This window comes from Larus michahellis, chromosome Z (genome assembly GCF_964199755.1).
Source record: "Larus michahellis chromosome Z, bLarMic1.1, whole genome shotgun sequence".
Lineage (NCBI taxonomy): Eukaryota > Metazoa > Chordata > Aves > Charadriiformes > Laridae > Larus > Larus michahellis.
In genome coordinates this window covers 2,429,415-2,454,609 of record NC_133930.1, presented here as the reverse complement: position 1 = coordinate 2,454,609, position 25,195 = coordinate 2,429,415, and the positions used below count along the sequence as shown (strand labels likewise).

General features: G+C 47.0%; 1 long non-coding RNA gene across 1 annotated transcript; it reads left to right on the top strand.

Annotated features, from left to right (window-relative positions):
• Nucleotides 1–2,958: 2,958 nt before the first annotated feature.
• On the top strand, nt 2,959–22,416 carry LOC141736299 (uncharacterized). Its single transcript, XR_012584934.1, has 3 exons — nt 2,959–3,852; nt 9,078–9,253; nt 22,196–22,416. It is a non-coding gene; the product is annotated as an uncharacterized LOC141736299 (long non-coding RNA).
• Nucleotides 22,417–25,195: the final 2,779 nt, after the last annotated feature.

Here is a 25,195-nt window from a genome sequence, read left to right as displayed (position 1 = left end):
ATGATAGATATATTTGATTGGCGTGGCAAAGGACACGAAGGTATCTTGGGACGTACCGCCCTTGGCATCTCTGTGGTAATACGTCGGAATAATTAGGGCAATGATGTCTGCCTTCAGACAGGCACGGAGTTATGGGCAACTTCAGGCATGGGTATGTTGGGAAGTGTCCTTTGAACAACTCCGTAATTCCCAAACCCCCGTCTCCTCCATCCATCCCCACCACCTCCGCCTGCACAAGAGGCTGCGTTTTCCTAACAGCAATCCAGATGTTTTTCAGACTATTATCGCTTATCAGATGTGTATGAAAACTAACCTGAAAACAGCAAAATTAGAAGGGTCAATTAATCATTTAATTATACCCAGCTACAAGTAAGTCCACGCACAGTTTAACTTCTCTTTTGATGAGTCAAAATGGTCAAACTTCAATGGTATTGGGAGGACACAAAGTTACTTCATAATAGAGATTTGTACACTTATTAAATGGTTAGTTTTAATGGAAAATGGCCAGTGGAAACACTATAAAAGCATCGAACAGGGCGAGATACACACCTTATTACCCCTGAGCATACCTACAGCTCTGTTAAGCTGCCTTGGGCTGACCTCAGGAAGCTGCGTGAGGTGGGGAAATTACTTTTTTTTTTTTCCCAGAACGGTAACTTTTGAGTGGGATTTTACACGACAGCCTTCCTTTTCTACCTCTCTAATTTTTCCGTTATCGCCATTTTCTTTTCCTACACACAAATCACCTCTGGTTGAAAATCAGGTTTCCTTATTCCCACTGATCTGCTACATGAATCTAAAATTACCTAAAGCTGTTCCTGTCACTCCTTCACATCCTGAAGTGGTTTGACTGCTCTCCCAAGCGACACTTTTCGGATCTGTGCTTGATGTGTTTTCATTCCTTTAAAAAATGCATCTGAAAATTGTTCTCGTTTCCCTTTGCAGTTTATCGATTACAATCCAGCAATTTCCAGTCCCATTCTTGACAAAACTTTTGTGATATAGGGCTGATGATTAAGAAAAATCGCGTCCTCTCCAGCTGCAACACCTCCTCGCGTAGCACCTGGGTGACGCTCGCGTTTCTTGCCAGCAAGAAATAATCAGAGCCCGACACAGTCGGGATAAAGGGAAGCTTTTCGTGAGTGAATATGGGCTTGTAGGAATGAAAAAATAAAGATAACACAGGCTCTACATCTTGTGGGATGTTGCTAAAGCTCCCAGTGGGTTTGGTGCTCTGGATGCCCTTCCTTATTCTTGCCTTTGCGTGTGTGTGCTGCACGGCACCGGCTCCATCGAGGCCTCACCCCTTTCCACAAGCACTCTATCAAAGCGCTAGTCAAGGAAGGGTTTCGCATCTCTGCCGTGTTGCAAATGGATCGCAAGAAAAATTCAATTTGTGCAAAGGAGGCTGAGATTCATTTGGAAAACATGTAGGCAATGCTCCTGGGGAAAGCGGTGCCTGAGGGATACACGGGGAGAAGGAAGTTGCACCGGCAACGCAAAGGCAGCGAGGAATGGGGTGAAGATGCAGCAAAGAAGAGAGGGAACGATCAGAGGGAAATGGTCTCTCTGATTAAATGAGAGGGAAAATGATCAGAGGGATGGAACATCCCTCCTATGAGGACAGGCTGAGAGAGCTGGGGGGGTTCAGCCTGGAGAAGAGAAGGCTCCGCGGAGACCTTCCAGCCCCTTCCAGTCCCTCAAGGGGCTCCAGGAAAGCTGGGGAGGGACTCTGGAGCAGGGAGGGGAGCCATAGGACGAGGGGGAACGGTTTTAAACTGAAAGAGGGGAGATTGAGATGAGATCTGAGGAAGAAATTGTTTGCTGTGAGGGTGGTGAGCCCCTGGCCCAGGTTGCCCAGAGAAGCTGTGGCTGCCCCATCCCTGGAGGGGTTCAAGGCCAGGTTGGCCGGGGCTTGGAGCAACCTGGGCTGGTGGGAGGTGTCCCTGCCCAGGGCAGGGGGTGGCACTGGCTGGCCTTTAAGGTCTCTTCTAACCCAATTTTTTCGATGATTCTGTGAATCAGCAATATCAAAGCAAATTAAAGAGCAGCTAATTTCTCTGATGAACGACTGTGTAAAGGAAGGGAATTAAACTCATAAACTGGGGAGTGCAAAAGCATCTCCAAATAAATTTAACAGATGGCCATGTGGAAATGCAGAGCTTGTGGCGTTTTTTGGGGGGCTTACAGGTGCTCATCTTCGCGCTGGAAGCCTGTAGTGGGACAAGAGGTTTAGGATGGATATTAGGAAAAATTTCTTCACCGAAAGGGTTATCAAGCATTGGAAGAGGCTGCCCAGGACAGTGGTGGAGTCACCATCCCTGGAGGTATTTAAAAGCTGGGCTGACCTGGTGCTGAGGGACCTGGGTTAGTGGTTGTTTTGGCAGTGTCAGGTTGATGGTTGGACTCAATGATCTTTAAGGGTCTTTTCCAACCTAGAAGACTCTCTGATTCTAAGAAGAGCTGGAGTTGGTCTCCAGGCTGAGAATGGATGTCTTCAGGAGCTTAAGTGGTTGTTAAGAACTCGTTATGACATTTGAGGAAGGAAGGAGCCCGTGCTCTCATTAGCAGTAAGGCCGTTTTGCCTGGTGAGCAATCTGAAGGGTGTCAAAACACACCGATGTGTAACACAAGGATGTTTAAAAGCCTCTTCACTGTTTCAGCGTGGTGGAGTGCAGCCTTAGCTCCAGAGAGGAGAAAAACCTTGTGGGCCAGATCTGCAGCTGGCACCCATCCCTCAGCGCTGCCGAGCTCATTCGCACCCGAACTTACGCTGTCATCTTAAACCATCCCAAACCGAAAGGTCCAAGGGGATGCAGGACCACGGTAACCGTATGAAGAACTGTGCTCGCCCTATATTATATTAATATATATAACATTAGGTAATTTCCTATTGTGAATCAAAGTGCAATGAAGAAAAGAACAGCAACAGGTATCTTGTGGGGAACATAACCCGGGGCGAGCCTGCCTCAAACTGCCCATGGGAAACGGCAAAATTTTGGGGGTATGCGCGAGGCGAAGCATCCGTGTGCCTTTTCAGACATAGGCAGCTGTGAGCGCGGCAACTGATATCGCCGGGAGCCTGCGTGAACTGTGTCTTTGCTGTTTATGGAAGAAGAGAAGCTCTCTGCCTGGAGAAGCTGGGATGGTTCCCTGCCTCTCCATGCCCCGGCTGGCGTGGGCGCTAACACAGCGCGTAATTCACCTTATGCACAAAGGACGCAGGTTTTGCAGCGCTGGCTGGTTTGTGTGTGAATTTTTTTCCACGCTTTTGGTTGTTGTTTTGGCAGAGATTGGGGTTTTTCTTTGGTTTTTTTTTTTTTTTTTTTGTTCCTCTCATTCTCCCCTCCTCCCTGCTCTGACAAACGATTCACCTGGAATGAAACCAGCTCCGGTGTTAGGTTCGACACCGACAAACTTCTCATCGCTTCTTACCCCTTTTCCCAGGCAAGGCCAAAGTAGCAGAGGCTCCCCCAGATTAATCATGCTATGGGGGCATTCAGCGGTCCAGTCTTCATACTGATGGACCTGCCAGAGGAGATGTAAAACCAACATGCAAAGCCCTGGCAGCAAATTTAGTTCCCACCACAGCTCGTTTACCAGGGCAGGGCCACAAATTGCAGCAGATGTGGCAAATCCAGCCAGAGTGGTCCTTCCTCCAGCTGAAAGCTCTTTCCTGCTCCCAGCTGCCCATTTAAGTTTTCGCTGGCTCTTTATCCACTTCTGGGATTGCCTGTAGAGTCTCCCTGGGCTGGTGGCACCCTGGATGAAAAGCTCCTGGTCCCGCTGGCTCCAGCGCACCCCAGGATGGAGGTTTTAACGCCGGATGGAGTGGAGCTGTTGGATGAGCAGGTATCTCTACTACAAATCTTAAGAGGGACCGTGCTTTCTGTCGCAGTGCGTATCACCGTGCTGTGCTGTAAGAAATATCTTTTACGTCAGACTTGCACGTGCTGGCTGTGGATTGTGGCTGATTTTGGAATGAGAGGCTGCTTCTCAGATTTTTGTGTTATTTACCGCTTTTGGCTCCCGCGCACTAATCGGTGCTTATTTCTGAGTTGTGATACAGAGTGGGCCTGGCTCTCACTGGCGCTTCAGGCGGAGAGGAAGGAGAGAGCTTGGAAGGATCTAAACGTGTGGGAGACGCCAAGCAAGAGGGAATGACTAACTCAAGTGTCTTTTCTCTTCTGACAGTCCCGAATGAATCTTTGTTTCGGGAGCGATTGAGAGCTAGCTCTGTCTGGGAAATGAATAGCACTTGCTCTAAAGGACCCTTTGTCAAAGAAATGCCAAAAAAATGTATGGTGTTGAGCCAGGCCATGCAAGTATTGAATGAAGAGTGTCAATATATGGTCTTCCGTTTACAGCATTAGTGAAAGCGGCTTTTCAGGCAGAGTGTGATTTGTACCAACCCCTACCCGCAATTGATCTCAAAAGGACCAATTTAATGCAGGATCTGTTTATTTTAGGAGAGTGCTAACGGACCTTTGAAAGGGTCAGCGGTGAAGCCAAACAGATTTTCGATATCTATATGGCTGAAGGAAAGGTGCTCTCTCGGTTGTGCTCTCCAAAAAGGGTGGAAGGCAAATACTAGACATTTATATCCCAATATTACTCTGTTGCAGAACACGTTAGAGCTACAGGGCTTTTACCCAATTACAATTAGTATCTTCCCATCTGATTTCAAGGCTGTGGACATTGAGGCTTATGCAAGTTCTAGTAAACAACTTCACGTGCTTTGCTGCAATAGAACAATTGCAGTCTTTGGCTACTGGTAGTCAAATATAAGACTTATTTTTGTTGAACAATGGCAAATGTAATGTAAAAATTGCTCAGGAGACCAATAAATAAATATTCCTCCTTTGCTGGGAGTGAGGGAGAAATTAATGTCCGAGCAGAGAAAGCAATTTCTCAGTGGAGGAGCTGAGTTTCCTGATAAATGCACCCAAACTTGCACACCGAGTTTGGAAAAATGAAGCTGTTGGTTGCGTGGAGCTTCAAAAGCCCCGGTTGCTCCTGCACCGAGCTGCTTGGGATTGACCCCCTTGCACGACCCTTCATAAAACTTGGGTGCAAGGACAAAGTCACCTGCCCTGTGCCACCTCATCACTGTGGCACCATCTGGCCTGGAAAAAAGAGTGAAGTGTATTTTTTAGACATGTTTCCTGGATGTCTTCCCTGAAGTTAAAGCACCCACAGCCACCTCTGCTGCCCACGTTTGGACATGGAGGGATTTGTGTGGCCAGATGTGGGTGTGTGGCACAGGCCCCCTCCTTGCCACCTCAGTCCTGCGTCTGCCAGTTCCGCTGTACAAGCAGATGACAAGTCATCACTGGGCAGGTCTCCGCATCCCAGCGCCTGTGATGGTGACCACGTGCTGTGTCCCCTTTCACGGAATCACAGAATGATGCCAGAGCAGGGTCACCCAGAGCAGGTGGCACAGGAACGCGTCCAGGCGGGTTTGGAATGTCTCCAGAGAAGGAGACTCCACAGCCTCTCTGGGCAGCCTCTTCCAGGGCTCTGCCACCCTCAAAGGAAAGAAGATCCTCCTCATGTTGAGATGGAATTTCCCGTGTTCCAGTTTGTGCCCGTTGCCCCTTGTCCTGTCACCGGGCACCACTGAGAAGAGCCTGGACCCACCCTTTAGCTATTGCTGAGCATTGATGAGGTCCCCTCTCAGTCTGCTCTTCTCCAGGCTGACCAGCCCCAGGGCTCTCAGCCTTTCCTCAGCAGAGAGCTGCTCCAGTCCCTGGATCATCTTCGCAGCCCTCTGCTGGACTCTCTCCAGCAGTTCCCTGTCCTTCTGGAACTGGGGAGCCCAGAACTGGACCCAGTGCTCCAGCTGTGGCCTCCCCAGGGCAGAGTAGAGGGGGAGGATGACCTCCCTCCTTACGCCCTTGTGTCCGCTGGGGAAACATCTAGCCGGCCCTTTGCAAACACAGCGAAGACAGCATGTAGCGCTCGATCCTGACTGATTAATGCCTTTCCTAGAAGGCTCTTCATCTTCCCCTCAATGCCGCCTGAGAAAAGGTGCTGATATTTTTCTACTGTGCTGCTGGTGCGTGCTGTTTACTAACTGCAATGCTTGGCACGTACCTGCCTTTGGCCTCTTGGTCCGTGGGCATCCCCCCCTCTCCTTTGCTTAATGCAGAATAAATATTTAGACAGTGGGATAAGAGTCTCATTCAATGTAATTAGTGTTTTCTTATGTGCTTGCTAGATGAAATATTAAAACCTTCATTGTCCTTCTTATTTACTTACATTAAATTGTTACGAGTGACTAATGGTCTTGATCTTCCTTCACGTGCGCACCTAATCTGGGAGCAGCTATTCTGGGAGGCTGATAAGAAACATTCCCTTTGAAGTAGTACAAAGTGGCTGGTTCAGGGTCATATGAGCGTATGTGGTGCTCATATTTGTAGTATGGATGGGTTTTGTGGTGAAGGAGAATGTGATGCTTACAAATTATGGGCCAGTATTTATCTATTATATTTATTTCCAGGCTTAACCTAGGAATTTTGGCTATGCTACCAATGCAAGATAAGGTTATTTTGTGCTGGAGCTTGTAGCGAGTGCGAAAGTTTGTGTGCAGAGACCTGTTTCCATGTATTCTGCAGCTCTTGTGTCTTGAAGCCCTGCCACGCTTCTCCACGACCCACCGATGAGTTAGGACATCTTCCCATTCCCCACCTGCCTTTGGCTCCTGGGCTGATGTTTCTGCACCTCTAAGGTGCAATGAGCCTCTTTGGTGCACGGAGCTTGGGGTCAGTGGGGTGTGGGGAAATACGCAGGGTTTCCCTACGGAGAAAGTTGCTCAAATCGTGAAAAAAAATCCATAATTTTATAAAAATGTGAGGGGTTGCTACCGGAGTGATGCCAAGCAAGGCACTGAGCGAAGTCCTGGTAATACTCTCGTCCGTTGTGTCAGTGCACGTTCTCTGTAATGTTGGCTTGGGGAAGTTCTCATTGCCATGACCACCAGGAAAATAACTGGGGTTGGGGAATAATATTGGGGAAAAATAACCACTGAATTTTCAACAACATTGATTTACAAACATATTTAATGCAGCACTGTTACCATCTTTCTATACCATAAAACTTCCGTAAGAGTTGGTTCCTGAGCAGTTCAACTTACTCATTTTAAGTGACTCAACCGTAGCAATATATTCGGGTATTAATACAAAATAGTTATTCGCCAAGGATGTTTGAGCAGCCAATAACCAACTTGCCTTGAACAAAGCGGATGGGTGTGAATGGCTTAGCAGCTTAAGATATTTCAAGCGTAAATTTGCATGGGAACAAAATCTTGCTGGTAAAATTATTCCGCCTATTTGGTGCCAGTTTCTGTCCTCTGCTCACGACGTAACGGGGATGAACAAAGCTATAGGGTTTCACGTGTATTTCTGTGATTTTTCTTTTTTCTTTTCGTGGCCAGGTTTTGCAGCAGAGTCGCACCTTTTTTCTCTAAGCCTTGTCTTCTCTGATTACGCAGCAGAAAGCTTTTGCTGGCAAATGCCGTGCTCCTTTGTGCTAATGGGGAGCTGGGTCTGTCTGAAGCTGGTCAGGTGAACGTCTAAGGAAAACACGTCGGAGAGATTGTTCGAAGAGTCTCCTGAGCCACTAATTTCACATGTTGGGTGCTGTCATCTCAGTGAGATGAACAAGACCCACTAGAGAGATCTCGTTATCTTTCCCTACTTGTTCCACTCTTATGTTCTTCCTGCGGCTCGAGGGCTCTGTGGCACAACTGTCGGAATATCGGAACCGCTGGGGATGTACGAGGCCAATGGCAAAGCAGAAAGCACTTGTCTTCTTGGGGAACTGCAACTGTTTGGGTTCCATCAGGTGACACGTACCCACCAGGGACTACAAACAAACCAAATAACCAGGTTGTTTAATTACGTTTTATAACGGAAGCATTTCAGTTTAACCTCAGTTCTGCTGATTTCATAAATGCTTCCAGTTCTCATCCATTTATATTAAATAAAGTTTTTTTAAAAAAAAAAAAGGATAATCCCCCTATAAAAAGACCTAGACCTCTTGTTTTCTTTTGGAGGAACGTTTCGCTCAACAACAAAAAAGAAAAGGGAATGTTTTAAGGGATTTTTCTATTATTATTTTGGAGTATTCTCATTTCAGGTTAATCCCAAACTGTGCCTGATCTGAAATATCTTTTTGCCTTGGCAGAGCTGTTACAGAGATTATTCAGACAGCTTTGTTTGCAGTATGACTTCCAAAAATACTGTAATTTCATTTGTAACTTAATGGTTTCGGAAGATGTGTTTCACTGAGGGAACAAAGAAGGGAGGAGAGGGCAGGTGTGTGCAAGCTAGAAAAAACTGGGGAGCCCACAAAAAGGCTGTGGGGTGGAAGGAATCGTTTGGACGTGGGGAGATGGGACAAAGCGAGCTGGAATTCTGTTGCATGTAATAAGAACTTGTAAGTACAGTATGTGGGGAATTACTTTTAGCAGGATGCTCAGCTCCTTTCAAGATGCTTTTATACCTTTTTTTTTTTCACATCAGTCCCTGAGTTCACTTTCTTCTGTGGGGGAAATTCAGTCCTGGGGCAAGGCACAGGGACTGCTGTCCTCCCTGTGGTGGTCCCAAGTCATTTATTCCTGGTGTCTGCTGGCCGCGTGGGCTGTGCTGCCCAGGGAGGAGAAGCTGTGAGCATCTTGATCTCTCCCAGCCAATTATTCTGTGACGGAAAGGGAGTAATCTATGAAGATGGCTCTATAAACACATTTTCGCCGAGGTGATGTTATTATCACAGTTTTGCCAAAAGCAATTATTTTATTGAATAAGTTCATTGTGCTGCCAGGGGTCTGGCTATACTTTATGTGCCTTAAATGAGGTTCCTTGCCAAAGGAGACTTTCAGAGAGCTTTAATTTTATCCTTTTATCCAGCCTCTGACTCATTAGCGGCAGTATCTCTCCTTGCAATTTGTAGGTCCCAGGCAGAGGATGCGACTCAGGATGGCCAGCGCTCCCGAGGAGTGGAAAGGTGGCCCTCGCATCTCTGATAACAGGGAAAGAACCTTTTTTTTTTTTAAGGGGATATTTTCTGTTTCCCAGGTTTGGAGCGGAGCCGGTGAGTCATCTGTAGGTGGTTCACCTAAACGGGCACGGCTGGAGGAAATGATTCACCGTGGCACCCGATGGCTGATGTTGGCTGGGTCTGATAAGCAGAGTGACACCCCGGAGCACTGCAGTCTCCGACAATAACCACCTTCCCTGAGGTTATCTCGTAGGTAATGCATTTTCATTTTTTCCATGATTCACACGCAGTGGGATAGCCGAGGAGCTGGGCATGAAGTGTGCCAAGAAGGTTTTCTTTGTCATCGTGGTAGGTCTTCTTGGGGCTGGCGTTTTGAGACGTATGCCAGACTCTGATGAAACGTGGATTTTTTTTTTTTTCCGTATTCCCTTCCTCCTCAGTCAGGTTAGAAACGTTTCTGCCGCGCAATGGCAGTGATGCACGCAGCGATGGGGGCCGCTCTCCCTGCCGTGGATCGCGTGGCTCCCGTCGAAAATACCCGTTCAAGGGCAGAGTGGGGCAATGCGGTGTCCGTGATCCTGCCCGCCTCATCCCCGACTCACCCACCCCAAGGTTAAGGGGGGAACAGCCCTCCCAGTGCGGCCGTATCCCACGCTCGTCCATCCACGGTGCCTCCCCCCGTGTTTGTTAGTTCCAACTCGTTAGCGCCGAGCTGATACTCGAAGGAGTCTTGCGAGCGCCGTTATCAGCTTCAAGGTGACTTGCTCGAAGCTGTAGCTCTTATTGCTGTCCCCTTTGGGCGCTGGATGTGACCCAACTGTTTTATCAAGTCTCATGATGGGGGGGAAGAGCAGCCTTGCCCGGGCTGTTTGCAGTAAACATGAAAACCCTTTATCTGATAACGTGATATTGTGGAATATTAGAAACTAAATTTCTCTTCAGTTTTCTCTCTTTCGTTTGGCACAGACTCCCGGGTAAGCGAGAAGGATTATATGGTGTGTAAATGCTTGCCATCTGGTTCGGGCGGATTAGGACCGCATTCGGTTTGTGGGCCAGTGTCCCTTGGGTCTTTTTATGATGGGCTGATGGTAGCAGTTTAAATTAAATGTGGAGATAAATGGCATCCAAAGGATTTGCAGGCAGGCTGCTGTTCATTTGGGCAGGTTTGGATGCCTTAGTACATTAAATCCAAATACCTGGCCAAAGAAATGCAGATCCCTCTGTAAGCCACCCTTTGTTTTTTTCCACCGCTTTGGAGGTAAGGTGACACCTGAGATAAGCCCTGGCCAATGCTTGTCCTTCCTAACCATAGGAACATCTCTTGGTCTGGCTTTCCCTGGACTCACTTTTTTTCCTCCACTTCAGCTTGTTTTTGTATGACATGTCCTGTCTTGAAAGCTCAATCCGCTGAATTCTTTCAAAGACTTTGCCCATCTTCTGCTACGGCGTGCCCCAAAAACACGGCGGGGCTTCCCTTTGGGGTTACGGAGGTTGACCCGACTTCTCTTGCGGTGCCTGTAGCTTCACTTTATATATAATATAGTTAGGTGAAGAAAAATCACTGTCACAGTGGAGTCCCCTGGCAGAGCTCAGTGGTGGCACCTCTCTTCAACCCGATACCTACTTATTAGAGGCGATCCTGGGATACTGAAAGCCAGGGTTTTTTGTGTGGATAATAAATCGGCAGCTCTGTGCAAATAACCTGGTAGTGGCTTTGCGCAGCCTGACCCAGGCTGGGTTGCGCACGTCCTCTCTCCCGCTGCGTTTATCAGCTCCTGCACGTTCGCGTTAGAGAAAAGTCTTCCTTTCGAAGAGAAAAAAAAAAAAAGGACTTTAATCCAAAAACTTGGATTTAGAGCCAGATTTGGTTTCTGGCACATATCTGTCATTTCAGTTAATTAAGTGGTTACATGGAGAGCAGTTCAGACAACTGCTGTGCTCCCTGTAAGATTAATGGAATTAAGTGGTTTGAATCATTTTATGGGACAACATTGATAGGGCAGCGAGGTGCCTATTTGATGCTCGTAAATCAGATATCTAAAATAGATGATGTGAACATCCTCATCAGAGCTTTAGGCAATAGGAGGATGATTTCTGCCTTCTGAAATCCAACACTCCAAATAAAACGCACTTTTGAACCTGCTGCAGCAGAACATACCGGGACACGTGAGCTAGGACTGGGCAGGTCTTCCTGGCTGGATAAATAAGTCAAATTACTGGTGCTGCAAACTCCATCCTGAGGTTACTTTCTTGGTGACGTGGCTGCTGCTAGGAGCCTGTTCCTGAGTGTTCTCAGCTTCGACAGCAAGAAAGCTCTCCCTTAGTTTGACACTACACGAATCCCTTTTGAATTTTATCCACAGGCTCTTGCACCTGCAATTCTTTTTCCTGACCGAGCTCTTCTCATCCCTGGTCCTTAGACAGGATGCCAAACCCTTTTTGCCATTGCTAAGCTCAACAAGTGACACTTCTAGAATGTCCTTTTGCATGATGAAGTAGGTTTTTTACCTCCTTTTGTAAGCCCGGGAAGCCTTCTCTGCACTTCCACAGGTTTGAATTAATCTCTGGTGGTGATGGGGGACCTGAGTTGTGTGTGTTATTCCAGAGGAGGTCTCCCTCTTCTCTTGGTCGGTGAAAGGCATTAAAGCTTTCCTGTCTCTGGGGGAAGGAGGTGGTGAATCCCAGAATTCCGTTGGCCTTTTCGAAGGCTTCAGTGAATTAATTGGGACTGTAATATTGCAAAGAAAAACAAAGCAACAGTGAAATAAGTTGAGCTGGCGCAGCAAATGGGACCGGATTTACAAACCACGCTTGTTCTTCTGAATTGCTGGGTTCATTTTCCGATGTCGGCTTCAAGTGCAGTGGTTGAGGACTGACAGTGGCAACCTCAAAGGCTGCTGCAGCTTTGAGGAGCTGTGATTGCACCGTTAGCAGGGGTGCACGGCGCTGGCAAAGGCGATCGGCTGCAAACTGCAGGAGCGTGGCCAGTTATGGATGCTACGGAGGGGAAAAGTCGGAGCTGGGAACGCAGATCTGCTCCAGAGATAGGGAATTCATGTATTCCTGCCCTCTGGCATGGAGGCAGCCAAGCCAGGAGCCCCCGGCTCAGTCTTACCCGCACTGGAAGAAAGCAGGCTGCGATGGGCATTGCTGGCAGCGTCCCACGGACAGGAACGGAGCGTTTTCACCGTGAACTTATGAATTATAATGGCAGCAAAAGCGACCCCCTCCTCCCTGCCTGGGGGAGAACGTGCACACCATTTCTGCTGGCAGACCGTGACGTTCCTGCGCCGGGCAGCTGGGCTCGTTGACAGGTTATAATCAATTCTATCCAACCTTTTTAAGCAACTTAATTCCCCAAAGCGGTGCAACTTCAGTTCATCATCAGTTCTTCTAACCCAATAACGGGAGGGCAAATTATTAGAAAGTGACAGCAAGGGATGTAGCTGGGGGCAGGGAGGGGGGAGAGGATTCTGCCTCTTACGCTGCCCTCTCCGGAGGCGATGAGGCTCGGCAGCCCTCCTCGCTCGCAGCACGTAGGTTGTTACACAGCAATCGGGGAAAGTGCTGGCAGAAATGACTCCACTCCTGAGAACGCCTCGTTTCATTGCCAACAACAACAATGCATTGACTTGATGTTTAAAAAAAAAATAAAAAAATAAACAAAATAATGGTATTGGAGGTGGGAGGGGTGAGATGTGATGCCCCAGACTTCCCCTGCCACCGGGAACAAGTCAAGGGCAGGTTCCCAGCAGGTAGGGGAGAGCAGAAGTTCTGCCTCGCAGGGGTATCCATCAGCACGTACCCATCAACCGCCGAGAAACCCACAAATCCTTTTGTTCTGGGGTCCGTATAGATCATGCTGATCCACCGAACAAGTTTGAAATCAAGCTCCGTTTCACTGGAGGAGCCTCGGGGCTGCAAGGCTGGTTCATAAACTCTCATTTCAGATCAGGAATTCTCATCTTTTGGGGTTGTGGACCTTGCTATTAAGGGTGATGGGTGAAGCCCAGAGTCTGATGGTGGATAGTCCCCAAATTAGTTTTGTTCACAATAATCTTAATCTTACTGCAACTATTCTCTGGCTCATGAAACCTGTATCACTAGGAAATGTTTCTATAAATCTAGTGAATATTCCCCTCGGTTTTGGGCGAATATGGAACTACTTGACATTTTTTTGCACTTCAACACAGAAAATCACTGAAATTTAAAGCATGGAGGAAATAAGCAGCCTTTCAAGCACAAAGAAAATCCTCTCCACATCTATCTTTCCCACCAGTTTTAATTTCAGATACAACCTGCTGTGACCGAGTTGGAGTTTTAACATCAGAAAGAAATATGCTGTCTGAAATGGTCGAGACTGTGCAAAACAAGAGACTTTTTTTGTGTGTGTGTGCGTCTGGCATAAATCCCTCGCCCTGACTGCTGTTTGCCCAGACCTAGGGTCAGATCAGCTTGTTATTTGGAGAAGCCCCAGGTCCTCATCTATTCCCGTGTTTTTTACCGTGTGTAGCTGCTGCATCCCGGCTGTGGGGAGGTCAGAAATTCCTCGCCTGAACTTCCACTGTGCTCATTTGTTAACCTGTTGCTCGTGTAATCTGCTGATATGTCTCAAATCTGCTAGATAAATACGGATGTCGGGCAGTTTGCTCCACGCTACACTTTCCAATTAGCGCTAATGGGACTTGTACATCCAGAAAATCCACAGGTTATGAAGGTTCTGACCATCTAAGTTTGTTCCTGCATCCTGTACATCCTTTTTTTTTTTTAAAAAAAAAAAAAAAAAAGAGAGAAGTGCTGATGTACTGCAGTTTTGGAGGTTAGTTTTTGATGACAGAAGTAAATATAACTCTAGCACATTGGAGCATTGACTCGACTTGCTCTGTCAAGGACTGGCTTGGCTCGTGGTCCCTCGTTTTGTCTTTTGCACTTAATTATAACTTGAGGTCATACAAGGGCCTGAAACCACAGGTATCCTGCAGTCCTTATGAGATGTACGGCTGTATAATTGGACCCATGTTGAGTATGGAAACGCTTAGCTGCGGCACAGCTTCTGGATGTGGGCAAGGCAACCTCCTGGGCTGGGAGCCCTGCACCGCAAGTGGCCTTCTGCAGCTCCATCCCTTTGAAAAGCGAGCTGTGCACCCTTGCACCCACCTCTCCTGATATCCCCTTCTGCTGTCTGATGGGAGCCAGATGCTAGGGTAAGTGGGAACCAAGCTGCTGAGCACCTTAAAGGTCATAAAAACACCTGCAACCCACCTAGGACACTAATCGTGGCATCCCCAGAGGGCTGGGTTGCTCTTGCTGGACCACCGGGCTCATGACGGCTGCCGCAGCACAGCTGAGCCCCCGCGGGATGGAACTGAACATCTCACGGCATCGCTCAGACAACAGATTTGCTTCCCATCCCCATGAGGAGCATGCTATACTAATGAAAACCTAAGCAAGACCTTCAGCGGTGGCTCACAGGTGTTGTTAACCACAACTACATGTTTCTTCTGTACCCCAAATGCCACCTGGCATCATCAACAAGACCGCTTGGGTTTTTACCTCTCGCTTGACCCAGGAAGAGCCAGCGTGCAGACTTGATGTCAAACCGTTCATTACGGGAAGAAAACATCAATTAGTACCAGCCATGCTGCATTCATTATTGTTTCTAAAATTAGTATAGGTGATCAATCAAGGTTATGCATAATGAGCAACAGCAATACCTGAATTGTGAAGCGTGGGGAAATAATAAAGGTGACAAGCAGAAATAACTTTCTGCTGGGAGAAAATATTAGGGTCCCAGCAATAACTTGCTACCTTCTTTTGTTTGAACACAGATTTGAATTTTACACCAAAATACTACTAAGAGCCACGGAGAAATGAAGTTTCTCTTGGTATTTCCAAAATAAAGGTGCCAGCTTCCTTTATAAGGTCCTCCTCTGGTCACGTAACATGACTGGGCTCAGGAAAACTAGTGGGAACGTGCTGGGTTTTACTCAGTAATGAAAAATGTGCAGCTGTGCATGAAAATTATTTCAAATTAACACGTAGATGATAAAGTGATGCAGGAAGAAAGGAAGAAGCTCTTCTCTGGAGTATCTACTGTTGGAAGATTCAAGGGTTTAGCTTGAGACCTTGAGTTGTCTTTGCTCCGTTGTTTTTATAACTGGGGAGAGGGGTATTCACTATTTGGACAAAACAAAGCTCATTTTGACTTATTCTTGGGAACGTGTATGGAGATAATTGGAGGCAAGGAGGAGTTACCTTTGCTGTGTTTCCATTACTTCTGATTTCCAGGCGATGGGGGAGAGCCCAAAGGAGGTGGTGAGGATGGTCAGGAGACTGTGAGGAAGGGCTGAGAGCTGTTTTTAGGGTGGCGAAGAGGGAGCTAAGGGTGGCCTACCAACACTTGAACGGCAGTTACAAAACTGATGAAGCCAAACTCTTCTTGATAGTGTCAGATATAAAACAAAGGGCACAAATTGCGACTTGGGAATTTCAGCCTAGATATTGAAAAATGCTTCTTGATGAGGAAGGTGACACCGACCCAAAGAGGTGGCATCTCTGTCCTTGGAGGTTTCCAGGACTCTGCTCAGCAACTGGTGGCCTCCTTGCTGCCAAGAGCCCTGCATGGAGCAGGAGCTGGGACCAGAGACCTCCAGAGTTCCTTTCCAACTGGTATTTCCGTAATCCTTGTATTTGTGTGCTGCTGTGATGTGCTGGGATCCAGCAGCTCCGGGAAGGGTAGCTAAGAAGAAACGGTGATCATTCTTGGCTCGTGGCAGGGAAAGGCAATGACTCAGGGACGTCAGAGCACCGCAATAAAAACAAAAAAGGCATTCAGAACAAGGCGCAGAATTCAAGCATAATTCAAATTCATATGTGAATTCAAGTATAACCATTTCCCATTTTTCTGTTTTGGAAGCTGTGATGATCCATCCTGGGGTCGGGATTCTGGAGCGTACTTTTTCCTGAGGGATTTCAGTCCTACGGCATCGCAGGTGCCGCGGATGCAGCCCTGCCGGGGATGCTCGTACCTGGCGATGAATAAAACACACAGCGAGTGCTGGGGCTGTGCGTTTCCTCTGCCGCCACAGGTTGTACCACATCTGCGTGGAAACCTCCCTGGAGCAGATGGCAGCAAACCTGTTTGCTGTTCGTTTGCAGCTCCTCGCTGTAACTCTGCTCCAGGACACCTTGGGAGCTCTGCCCTCTCTGTGTGCAGCCGGGGAAGCTGTGTATGTGTTTGACAGCACTTGGTAGAGTTTGAGGGGAAAAAGTGAAATGAAGTTCCATGTCTCCTGCCATATGGCCTCCCTCTCTGCCTCCCACCTTGCCTCCTGCTGGCAGAGGGAAGAGGCACAAGCTGGAGGAAAGGGGATTTTTTTTTTATGTGTATATTTGTGTATCATAAAATCACAGAATGGTTTGGGTTGGAAGGGACCTTAAAGATCACCCAGTTCCACCCCCCTGCCCTGGGCAGGGACACCTCCCACCAGCCCAGGTTGCTCCAAGCCCCGGCCAACCTGGCCTTGAACCCCTCCAGGGATGGGGCAGCCACAGCTTCTCTGGGCAACCTGGGCCAGGGGCTCACCACCCTCACACCAAAGAATTTCTTCCTCAGATCTCATCTACATCTCCCCTCTTCCAGTTTAAAACCATTCCCCCTCATCCCATGGCTCCCCTCCCTGCTCCAGAGTCCCTCCCCAGCTTTCCTGGAGCCCCTTGAGGGACTGGAAGGGGCTGGAAGGTCTCCGCGGAGCCTTCTCTTCTCCAGGCTGAACCCCCGCAGCTCTCTCAGCCTGTCCTCCCAGCAGAGGGGCTCCAGCCCTCCCAGCATCTCCGGGGCCTCCTCTGGCCCCGCTCCAACAGCTCCGTGTCCTTCTGCTGTTGGTGCCCCAGAGCTGGAGGCAGCACTGCAGGGGGGTCTCCCCCGAGCGGAGCAGAGGGGCAGAATCCCCCCCTCGCCCTGCTGCCCACGCTGCTGGGGATGCAGCCCAGGCTGCGGGGGGTTTCTGGGCTGCCAGCGCACATTGCTGGGTCGTGTTGAGCTTCTCATCCGCCAGCACCCCCACGCCCTTCTCCTCAGGGCTGCTCTCCATCCATCCATTCTCCACCCAGCCTGGATCTGTGCCTGGGTTTGCCCAACGCAAGCGCAGGCAGGCTTACCAAGTCAATGTATGTGGTGGGTTTTTTGCAAGAGGCTGAAGCGCAGGTTCTTCAGGGCTTTCTGCCTGGGGACACGCGCACACTAATTCCCAGGCAGCAGCTTTCTTGGCCCCAGTAAGCGCTACCTGGATGTGGCCGCTGGGTTCCCGCAGCATCCTGTGCGGGTACCACCCATCGCGCCTTCTGATGCATCTGTTTTCTACAGATTCAAAAGCTTGCTGAGTGAAACTTCTCTCCTACGTTAACACCATGGCCTGTTCTCAGCATTCAATTTATTTGTAAGCCCTTTAATTAAAACAAAAAAATAGAAACCCAAAGCCAAAACAACAACCAGAACCGTCGAATTAGAACAGCTACACTTTAATCAGAGCAATGATTTCCCATCTAATTGCATCACTTCAGAAAAAATATTCACGGGTTGGAACCCAAATACTAGAAAAAATACTTTTAAATCCCCAGAACAGACGTGAAGTTGTTTCATTTCATTTGATGAGAATCATGGGTTTGTTTGCTTATAACAAAATTTATGATAGTCTTAAATATTCTCATTATATCCTTACCTATAAGTGCAGCACAGGTTTTGTAAATGTCATTGTTACTTAGCAACCTTGACTAGTTTTTGAAACACTTTTTGATTTTGGGAGTATAAAGAGGATATAAACATGAATGGTATTTTTTCATAAACAAAGAGCAAAGCATGTATTTCTCAATTCAGGCGACTAAGTTTACATTAAAGGGAAGCAACAACCACGACTGTGGAAAAATTCTCCAGGAAAGAGATCACAGAAACGAACGTTTTCAGCTTGTGAATCTGAAATGAACTGTAGCTGCAAGATTAACCGGGCAGGGACAGTTGGTTATATTTAAAATTGCGATATCCATCAGGCAAAATGACATCTCCTTTTAGTTATGTGGCCGCATATATCACAGCAGGCAGGCTGATCGGGTCAGGAGGAAAAGGACGCGTGTGATGCTGATGTGCGTTATACAGAATGGGAATCCGAGTTATACACATTTTAATATTCAGTCCAATAATGGAGCCAGGAAGAAGTATATTGGGCTTTGTGGAGGCTGCAATAAGAAAAAGGGGAGTTAATATTAACATGGGGTGAGATAATTTTAAAGGGCGTTCCCTTGATATGTTGATTTATATATATATATAACAATATTCAGAGTTTCCAGCAGAGAACTTTCTTCGTGTCACTAAAACCTGTCTCAGTATAGTCATTAACCAGATGGCTGGGGCTATTCTCTTTGATGTAAGAGATCTCACGATATGATCTAGATCTGGATAAAAGGTATAACAAAGATTCATCTTTACAGCTGTGTCCCATCGCTCCGTTTCTCTGGGGTGTATAAAACCAACCAACTATAAAAAACCCACCCAAAACTCAAAGCTTTAGCTTTCTTGTTGAATAGGATACATTGATTTCCTATGGAAATCGTCATAATTTGATGATAATTGGCATAATTATGTCTATGATTCTATGATAATTTAGAAAACCCCACTGTGTGCGTCTGTTTATCCGTCCACCCCAAATAGCTTTTTCTCCTGTTTGGTGGGAACGCTCGGATGACGGAGAAGAGCCCAAGTGTGTCCGTAGGAGGAAGGCGACTGCCCTCAGCCTTCGGCCCTTATCTGCAACCAGAGAGAGCACAAAGAAGCAAGCTGCTCAGAATGAAAAACTCTGGGAAAACAGGCTTCGTGTATTCCACGGTGCACAGAATTACGTGTTTTCAACCTTCTTTTTCTTCTGCGCGAACAGAATTCTTGGGTTTTCAGCCAACTTTAATGAACACTTGACGAAAAGCAGAGAAAAGAAGTGCCGTAAAAGTAAGGCTCTTTGTCAAATGTACGAGTACTTTTTTATTGACTCCAGCACAGATCTTGGTAGCACTTTATACCCATCTTTTCTCTCTGTTGGAAAAAGGGTCTATTTTCTGGGGGGAAAACCCCACCTCCCTTTCCCGTAATCAATATGGTGAAAAAAGTTTTGTCTACTGTGAAGTAAGTGCTCCTTGCCTCTCTGGAAACGTTTGACCTACTTTTTCTTCTTTTTCATCCGTTATTGATTTTTTTAGGAGTAGTTCTATGTCATTTGTGGCAAGGTGCTTTTGATGAAGGCGTAACTGGGATGTTTGCAAAAATTTGAACAGTTGGCCCTTTTTGGATGAAAATAGGAAACTGTTGCCAGTTCTTTTTGTCCAATTTTAATCCGATGGGAATTCTCCACCCAGGACCATCGTCTTTGCTATAGGCTAACCACATTCCTTCTATAAGTTTGTGTTCCGTAGGGTTATATGGGAGATATATTTTGGTCCATAGAGGTAAAGAATAAATTTAGAGAATCCGTGTCCAGCTCCTAATCAGTGTCTAAATAGGAAGTGCTCTTCACAGTATTATTGTAAAAAAAAATAAATTGTATTGTAACAAAAAACTTACAAAGTCAGGGCTTTTCAGATTACAGCCCAAACTGAGCTCATTGCAGCACGTAAAGCTAAGCAGATAACGGCCATCGCTGCGGTGTCGGGATCCCTGGTATCAGGAGAAGGTCAGAGCAAAGAGCAGCATACGCTTAGCAGAGTATTTATACCATCAAACTTTGGCTCTCGGGATCCCCCTGCCTGGAGCTGGAGCTACGCGACTCTCTGCTGACGGCGTAGGAGCTTGAATCACAAGCTCGAACGCGTGTATTTTAGATGTCTACGGTGAGACGAGTTTTATTCTACTTCTCTGCAGATTGCTGCCTGTCCTCTTGTACTTGCTATTAATTATATCCTTCTTTCTATTACCTATCTCTTCATTTATGTCCCTGGTTCTAATCCTTTCCCTTCCAGTCTCTCCAGAAGCCGCTCTTTCCTCTTCTGAATTGGTTCAGTTAAAAAAAACCCTAAAAAATACAATACTAGAACAGCTTTCCAGTTCAGCCAATATTTTCCTGGGTGGTGCTTTAGCACTTCCCATGTTATTTTCTGCCCCAATTTTTTGCCATAGCGCTTTACCTGCCTGTACATTAGACAGATTTTCACTGAATTGTGTTGCGTTTTCTTATTTGTTTGCGCTTTTTTGGGTGGAATAATGGCTATAGCATGCTCAGCATTTGGCACGGTGTGTGGATAGTATGGGTCAGGTCTTGCAGCGCACAGCGTATTTCCCAGGAATTCCGAATTCTCCATCTACATTTAGTTAGTTCTTTCACATAAATGTGGTTCTTGCTTTCTTTTGCTTTCTTTTAGGTAATTGAAATACTTTGGAGCAGCTGCAGTTCTTGCTATCTTATTGTTTATTTCTCATCCCGAATAATGCAGAATTAAAAAAAAAAAACACAAAAACAACAAAAAACCCCAAATCTTATAATGATGCAGAGAATTTACTTAGATTTTCATAACATTGCAGTTCCAATCAAACCCAGCGATATACAGCACCAGTTTTGTCAGTATTAGATTACAATGTATTTATTGAGTAGACGAAAATAGCTGCGATAGGGAAATTCTTATCTAAACAAAATGTTTCTCTTGGAATTGTGCAGAAATGCATTCTTGAAAATGTACTCCTAAATAATCGCCATCGATCATCCGCAGGAATAAACAGATATTGCTGCGCATAAAGTGTGCGGGTTCTGCCAGAGCTGGTGGAACGGTAAAGAAGGTGGCCGGGATATGGCATCGCCTGAATGCCGCGGGAGTTTGGGGTGGCAGAGGCGTCTCAGCAGTCCTGGACGAGCGTTCCCAGGGATCTGAGGTTCTCTTCTGCCGCTGGAAGTTCTTGAGGATAAATATGGAGAGCAGCAGCCTTCCAGGAGTGCCACCAGCGGAGCTGGTGCTGCCTTGGCACAGGGGGATGTTACAAATGGTTCTTTCTGGAAATTAATGATCACTGGGAGGTGTCCCTGCCCATGGCAGAGGGGTTGGAACTGGATGAGCTTTAAGGTCCCTTGAACCCAAACTGTTCTATGATTTTCTCTTGATTTTCCTGGGGGCTATTTCCTGATAACTATTTATCCTGTTCCTATCATTCATGCAAAAACTGTATAATTCACATATGTACATATGTGTATACACAAGAACCCCTACTGCAAAATAATATTTCCCAACGCAAAGGTCCAATTTTTTGGAATCCGGCTTTTCAAATAGATTCCCGCCCCCCCTTAGCAAATATCAGGCCAGTTCTGCTGGCAGCTTTTGGTTAGATTAAAAAATTGAACATGTATTCATACTCCTCGGTTTCTGTCTTTTAGCTAGTTTCTATGACAATACTTTACCTTTCACCCCATATCTATTTAGCTTCCTTAATAACATCTCATGAGGGAGTTGTCAAAGGTTTTCTGAAAGTCCGTGTAAACCATCTCTCCTGTTTACAGAAAGATAGCTGAGAAGGTAAAAAAAAAAAAAAAAAGGCAGAAAGGATAAATCAGTTGCTCAAAGCCAAACAGCAGGTTGGTTTCAGAGAACCAGGGAAGGAACCCTGGAGCCTGGCTCCTCTTCAGCTGCTCGTGGTGTTAGATACCACTTTCCCCGCAGAAACGCGAGTGCTCTAAACCGAGCAAATGCAGGTAAAAATGAGAAGAGGGTGGATAATAAATAAGTAGGCTCATTAGTTCCTGGATCAGCAGTCGCCAAGCTGATTTGGAACCCGCTTCCCGAAAACAAATCTGCCATTAATAAGGGATCTGCAGGTAAGTATATCATTAGAGCCAGATTAGCAGGAGTTTAAGGGTCCGTGAGTTTTCTCTGTGTGCGGCAGGTTGGTTTACACAGAGACAGGAACTGCAACGAGGAGCGGGGGAGGCGAAGGGAACGGTAGCCGGGGAGATGAGGCGCTACCGGGGACTCGCTGGAGAAACCGGCAGCATTCTGCAAAGATGGAGGGGATGGAAAAGGGCTCAGGTGCACAGCACAGAGCAAATGAAACACCCGGTTCCCAGGAATGAGCATTGATCTCTCTGATTAGTTTCTTGTGTGACCAGTATCTAACCAGCAACAGACTGGGTCGCTCTACTTATCTCTCCACGTCTACGTTGTACTTTGTGTGCAGGTTAACCCGTCAGGTGTTGGGCTGGAGGAGTCTCCCCAGACAGACGTGGGAGGCGGCAGGACAAGCTGAAGAGAGAAGACAGCCTGGCTGCAGGTATATCGGCATCACGTAATTCGTGGCTGAACACATATCTGCCTGCCTTTTGATGTTTTCAAGCTGTGGGGAATGCAAGAGCTTTCTGTAAAATATGTCAACAATCACAAAAACCCCATTAATTATCCCATATGTGATTTTATTAAAAGTCTGAGCTTTTGGAGTCGAGCAATCACATGAGACTCTTGTTATTAACCGGTAAAAAATGTTTCTAGTCATGAAGAAAAGTGGAAATGGCTTCAAAGCATGAATTCCAGAGGGTCACGCACCAGAGCGTGGTGCAGGCCGTTCCTTCAGTCCTCGAGGTTGTGGAGGGTTTGTGGGGGCGGCTGCGCTGCAGTGTGAGATGACTGTGCTATAATGCAGAGGTGGTGTGAAAATCAATTAAAACTCATTAAATGTTTTGAAAAAAAAAAAACCCAACCAACATTTTGAAAGGAATGCGAGATAAAAATGTATCTTTAGACTATCATGCTATACAAACATCTCCTAGCAGCAATACACGAGTCCAAATAGACACAGGAACTTCCTCTGATCTTCCTCTGAAAAAGCCCTTTTTCTCCCTTGAATGGAGTGAGAAAAAGATAGAGAGACACTGGAGTGTTTTGCACTCTGTCTGTTGTCCTGGGAGGCCTGTTGGAGAAGAGCAGAAAAGCAAACACAAGGCAGCTTCCACATCATTCCTGTTATCGTGCCTCTCTCAGGGAAGAATAGGGACCAATTTTTAACCTTTTTGGCTCGCCTTGTCCTGCCAGGTCTAAATTAATGACTCAACATGCGGCCAGATCTCTGCCCTGTGAGGACTGGTACCGGCTCTTTCAAAAAGGCAGGGACTGGCAGCAACGGTCTTCGATAGTCCCATGACCAGCAAGTTCCCCGGCACAAAGGTAAATGCCGGCTTCTGTCTGGTTTAGAAGATGAATTTTAAGTTCCTCTTATTTCCCAGGAGAGTGCCTCAAATGCCAGGTCATTTTTTATTAAGTTTCCATCCTCCTTGCCTAGTGAAATTGTTTCAGATTTTAGGAGCAATGGAGCATTCCCTGGTCCAGACACGAGACTGTATGTGTGTTGTTTTTTAAGAGCAATCTCGAGACCAAATTTTCCAGCTGTCCAAACTGCTTATCCTCAGGAGAGCTGGATTTCGGACAAACCACTGGGGCACCACAAAATAGGATGGATAAGAGGGAGGAAAATTCAAATATATGCCCTGTGGGTTTGGGAGCATAGGAGTGTGCACCTTCCTAAAGGGCAGACAGCTCCTACCACGCTCCATGTGCCCTGCAGCGCCATCACATCAGCGACACCAGACAGACAAGATGATCTCAAGCTACTCCTGACCTGGTCTGCTATAAGGTGACATGGGGTTTGTAAAGAGCCTGAAGTCATCCTCTGAGGCAGCACCGCCCCACGGACCTTCAGAACATTCTGAAATGGTCTACGCCTACAAGGTCTACACCTGATAGGCGTAGCCCCATGGTCTTACTGCCCAAGGAAGGTTATTCTTTGCAGAGGAGGGACTGCGTGAGGACTGTAATGCAGGGCTTACATCAGGGTCTAAGTTCCCAGCAGAACTACAAGGCACCTTGGTTTGGAGTTCTATCACAAACTGGCCAGGGACTTGTGCTTGGGTCTGATTTCCTGCCAGGCATTAGCACAAAACCGCTTTATTTTTGCCTGGTGCATCCTTAAGGTGATCCATGCAGACAACTCTCGCAGACAGAGGGGCTGAACCATGACCTACTGCGCTGTGGGTGAACCCTCAGTAATTAGAAGCAGTTTGGAAGCCAAGCGATTGGGCACAAACAGGAAAATGCTTATGGGAGCAGTTTTTAAAATGTTTTCTTCTTTTTCTCCTTGTTTCTCAAGTCCAAGGTGTTTGGTAAGTCCAGCTAGAACCTCCACAGTTTTGGGACGTTCGGAACGCTGTTTTCCAGACAAATACGTATTCACAGAAACTGGCTTGACTGTAGTGAGTAGACACAAGGAGGAATTTTGCATGACACTTCTCTGTGTTAAGCACATTAAGAGAGCTCCCAAATCCAGCAGCATCCAGGACCTGGGGATTTCTCCTTCCAGCTGAAGCCCAGCCACCTGGAGATCCAGGAGTCTGTCCCGCCCGATGGATGCGGCTGCTGCTGTCTCATTTCCAGGTCCAGCCAGTAGCAAGACTGAGCCTGTATCCCACAGAGGTACATGTGCAGACACACAAACACGTCTGGCTGGACGAACTGCCACAGCCAGCACTGCCTTTAGCAGCACCCACATGTAACGCTACCAGAACTCACGTGAAACCTAAGTAGAGGTAGCTCAGACCTGTCCTTCCCCTCCAGCTGCTTGGAATGGAAGGAGAAGGGAGGAACCAGTCTTTTTTACTGTATTTTTTTGTTGTTGTTCTGTATTTTTTTCCTGTACAAGTTTGTATTTCTCTCCATCTGCCTCCCCTCTCCCTGGGTGACGGGGACTGCTCAGTCTGGGCGTGGGAGGGAACCACAAAGTCAGCTCATCACCTCCTCCACCTTTCTTGACATGTGTAAAATTTTGTTCATTTTTGTTTGGTACCTAGGTCTGGAGCCAAGCCTGGCAGAAAGCCGGTGATGGGGCTTTAGCTAGACCTCCTTCTTTGCCTTCCCTCAGATGCAGAGGTCCTTGAGCTGCAAACCTGAGCAGGAAAGCCTTCATCCCAACCAGGTGTGAAGTTCCAGCCTGTTTGTGTCAACAGGTCTGGTCCACTCATGTCCTCAGAGACCCCCAGAAAGCAGCTGGGCTCCACCTTCAGGGCAGGGATTAATTCTCAGATACTTTTCAGATTAAAGTTGTACATAAATTTAAAATGAAACAGGGTCTATAGACATTCACTATTTAAAATATTGTATTTTCCTGCAGCTTAGCTCGCTGGTGGAGGTGTTG